This window comes from Arachis ipaensis, chromosome B09 (assembly GCF_000816755.2).
Source record: "Arachis ipaensis cultivar K30076 chromosome B09, Araip1.1, whole genome shotgun sequence".
NCBI lineage: Eukaryota > Viridiplantae > Streptophyta > Magnoliopsida > Fabales > Fabaceae > Arachis > Arachis ipaensis.
In genome coordinates, this window is record NC_029793.2 from 117,074,200 (window position 1) to 117,078,440 (window position 4,241).

The window sequence follows — 4,241 nt, forward strand, 5'->3', positions numbered from 1 at the left end:
TATACAATTTTTTATTTTTAAATATTATTTTTTATATTTTAGGGAGTAAAATTTCATATCATTTTTAATTTATTCACATCTATTCCACAACTAAATTTAATAGAATAAATTAGAAGACCCTAGATGAAGGGAGAAAAAGTAGAAACAGAAAAATCTCCATAGTTGTAACTAACAAAAAATCATGTGACAAAGGGGAAACTTTTTTTTTTTTAAATAATTCGAATTGCAACTTGCACAAGTTTGGACGGTTCATAAACAAAGAAAGAATATGATATGGGCAATACGAAAACGGGATCAAAATTCACAAGCTTCATGTGAATACATACCAAATTAAGTTAAACCATAAAAAAAAACTTAATTTTTATTGAACTGTTGCCCTTAAATAAAATAAGACTTGTGAAAAAAACGAGCTAATTCATGTCTAATGAAAGAAAAGAAGAATAATAACAAAGTATAATAAGATGAAAGTAAAAGAAATATCTAAAATTTGATGAGATAGATTCTACCTGAGTAAAGAGTGAATGAGAGGGGACGAAAAAACAAGTGACGAAGAAACATGAGAGTGGTGTCCGTATTCTTATAAGAGTTGGGTTCAAAGTGCAGCAGAACAACTCAACTGTGATCGTGATCATGCATGCCTTCACTACTTACATAACCATCAAGGGAATGAGATACCAGGTTTTGGAGGCTTACCTGGAAAATCAAACCATGAAGATAGCAAGAGTGGACTACTTTGAAGGCCTATGCCCTTCAAAAGCAGTGAACAAAAGCCTTGACTTTGATCTATATGGGCCTGGAAATAAGAATCTACAGGACTTCAAATGAATACTTTTATGCTAGGCCTGAAGCTCTAGGTGCTCCTCCTTCTAGTATTGTTTGCACAACAAGTGTGTTTATTCCATTGATGTTGCAATATGATGAAGGGGACTTGCCATGGAACAAAATAGAAGGTGCAATCCAAAATGGATTTTTGGTGAGATGGATAGCAAGTGTAGCAGAATGTCTCAAGTGTATGAACTCAGGTGGAGCCTGTGGCTATGATTGGAGTTCAAGTCAGGCAACATGTTATTGCAAAGATGAGTCTAATTATTCATATTTGGGTGATGGGCTCATCAAAGCTTGCGATTCTTCTGCTAATGATTCAGGTATGTAATATATATGATATTGGTATTTCCTACTAATAATTCTACCTGATGAGGAAGGAGAGAGACATGCAAAACAAATGATGACGAAAGATGAAACATGCAAAAGTGATGAGAGACATGTAAAAGTGATGAGGAAAGAATCTCCAAAGTTGTTGCTAAACAAAAATCATGCGACAAAGAGAAGCCTTTTTTTTGGGACAGTGCTACGGTGATGAAAGGAAAAATTTTCTTATATGCTGAACAAACGTGGAAAAATTTTGTGCTGAACACGTGTTGACTGGTTCCCTAAAGAACAATAATTCTGAATAAAAACAAAGCTGCAGTGTGTGACAGATAAAAGAGATTAATTAAATAAATATTATTTTGTGTTAATGATTATGATTAAAATTTTGGGTTTTTTTATTTTGAATTCAGTAATATTTTTTTTTGCAGTTGTATTATTTTTGTAAAACAAATGGATTGAGGAAGCTTGCTATACATACAAGTCTTTTTTTATTTACAAGTTTTACAAGTTGTTACACATTAGGATCTTTTAATGCGTTATTCAGTTTCCAAAGCGCTACACTCACAGTGGATTATGAACGACTCTTCTTCCTCTTCCTCTTCCTCTTCCTCTTCCTCTTCCTCTTCCTCTTCCTCTTCTTCACTCACCGTGGATTATGAACGACTTCTCTTCCTCTTCCTCTTCCTCTTCCTCTTCCTCCATGTATTTCTTCGTTATTCTCTTTGCCTTTTCATTAATTGTTTTACTTGCGTTTATTATTGGTATTTTTGTTTCCTTTTTTTTTTTATTTTCATGGTTTCTGAAATCAAGCTTTGAAATCGTTTTGAAGATAATGGAACGTCAGAAATACACCCAAACAATTACAGAAATACACCCAAACGATTATAGAAATACACCCAAACGATATTTCTTCGTTATTCTCTTTGCCTTTTCATTAGTTGTTTTACTTGCGTTTATTACTGGTATTCTTGCTTCTTTTTTTTCGATTTTCATGGTTTCTGAAATCAAGCTTTGAAATCATTCAAGTATTTAAAAATTTTTTTATTTTAATAAATAATAATATATACTATATCTACATTTATTTTAAGAATACATGTTAAGAATAAGACTGAACACGCTGACACGTGATGATATTTAGGTGTGTCCAGACGTGTCCGAAGAAAAATTTTTTATTTTTTATTAAAACACGATTGGACACAACAGAAACGCATGTCAGACGAATGTCGGTGAATGTTGTATCCGAAATATTCCGATACGCAAATACGACAATTCAATAAAGTGTCAGTATTTCATAGGTAATATAAAATAATTTTTCAGAAAAAAATTGAATGACTCTTGGAGATATAAACTAAACTATATGCCATATTTTCAACAACCTTTTAACAGATGTTATGGAGTGAAAAAATCATACCTACTACCAACATATATAAACTTCTTTCAAAGGCGGAAGAATTCTCTTCTCTTTTATCGATCTTCCCGATGAACACATTAACTTAAAACCTCATTAGGCCCCATTACTAATATCGTTTATACTTAATTGATTATGCGAGTTCGTATGACTTTTTTTTAGGACTTTATCATTTTTATTTTTTTAACTGTTGGTAGAAATTCAATCTAACGTGGAGAGAAACAACAAAGGATTAGAGGTGGTAATGCGACGGGTTAGGAAAGGGTTTTTGCTTTATCTGATTCTACTTCGTTCTATAATAACTCGCATCGTATTCGTCTCACTTTTACTCGTGAACAGTAAAAAGTTAAATCCTAACCTATTTTTACGGGTATTCGTCTTTCCTCCAATTTATTCATATAATTATTAAAATCCAACAAATAAAATCAAATTTTAAAATACACCCAAACGATTACAGAAATACACCCAAAGGACACCTTATGCATAATTCAGAACTCTTTCTCTTTCTCCTCCTCATCTTCTGCTGCTTCTTCTTCTTCAAAAACGATTTCAGAGTTTGATATCAAAAAATAATGGAAATCAAGAATAATGAAAAAAGAAAACAAAGAGAAAAGCACGTAAATGAAGAAGGAGAAAGAGAAGGCAAAAAACGAAAGAAAAGAAGGAGAAGAAGAGGAGGAAGAGGAAGAAGAATATGCAGCAAGAAGAAGAAGACGGTGCAGTGAAATTGTGCAGTAACGGTTGAAGAAGGAGAAAGAGAAAGTAAGAAACGAAAGAAAAGAAGAAGAAGAGGAAGAGGAAGAAGAACGTGCAGTAACAGTTCAAGCGCGTTAATATAATAACTTGTAAAGACTTATATAAAAAAATGCTTGTATGTGGAGAATTTCTCTTTTTTTTAACATAACGTGCTTTCCTTTTTTTTTGGGACATCTTTATTTTTCGGACATCTTTAATTTAAATATAAAAATAATATGCTTATTTTTTAATTTAAAGGCTTAGTTTATCAAAATTAAATAACATTGTTAATTTAAATTACATCCATTTAAATTTTAAGTTAATTTTTCTATAAATGTCAATTATTAAAGTTAGATTAATTAAAAATAAAAGCAAAAATAATTATTACCTATGATGCACGAATACTGATACGGATACGGGATACGACACGATATGATATGAAACACGCCAACACACGAATTTTAAAATCTTACATGAAGTACTTTTTAGATAAATCGTAATGATATTTTGATATTTTATTGATATTAAAATATAAATTAAATTTTTAATTATTTTTAATATCTTATTTTAATTATATCAAGTATATAAAATATTTTTTTGTTTTAATAAATAATAATATATACTATATCTAAATTTATTTTAAGAATATATGTTAAGAATAAGATTGGATATGCTGACACGTGATGATATTTAGGTGTATCCAGGCATGTCCGGAGAAGAATTTTTTATTTTTTATTAAGATACGATTAGATACAGTAGACACGCGTGTCGGTGAATGTCGTGTTCGAAATGTGTACGACACGCGAACACGGCAACTCAGCGAAGTGTCCATGTTCGTAATAAGAGAGTAATAGTAGGAGAAAATGTTGAGCAAACATAATTTTAACAAAAACATTATTAATAGTACATCAATTTTATTAAGTGTTAGTAAATAATTTGATTGTAGATA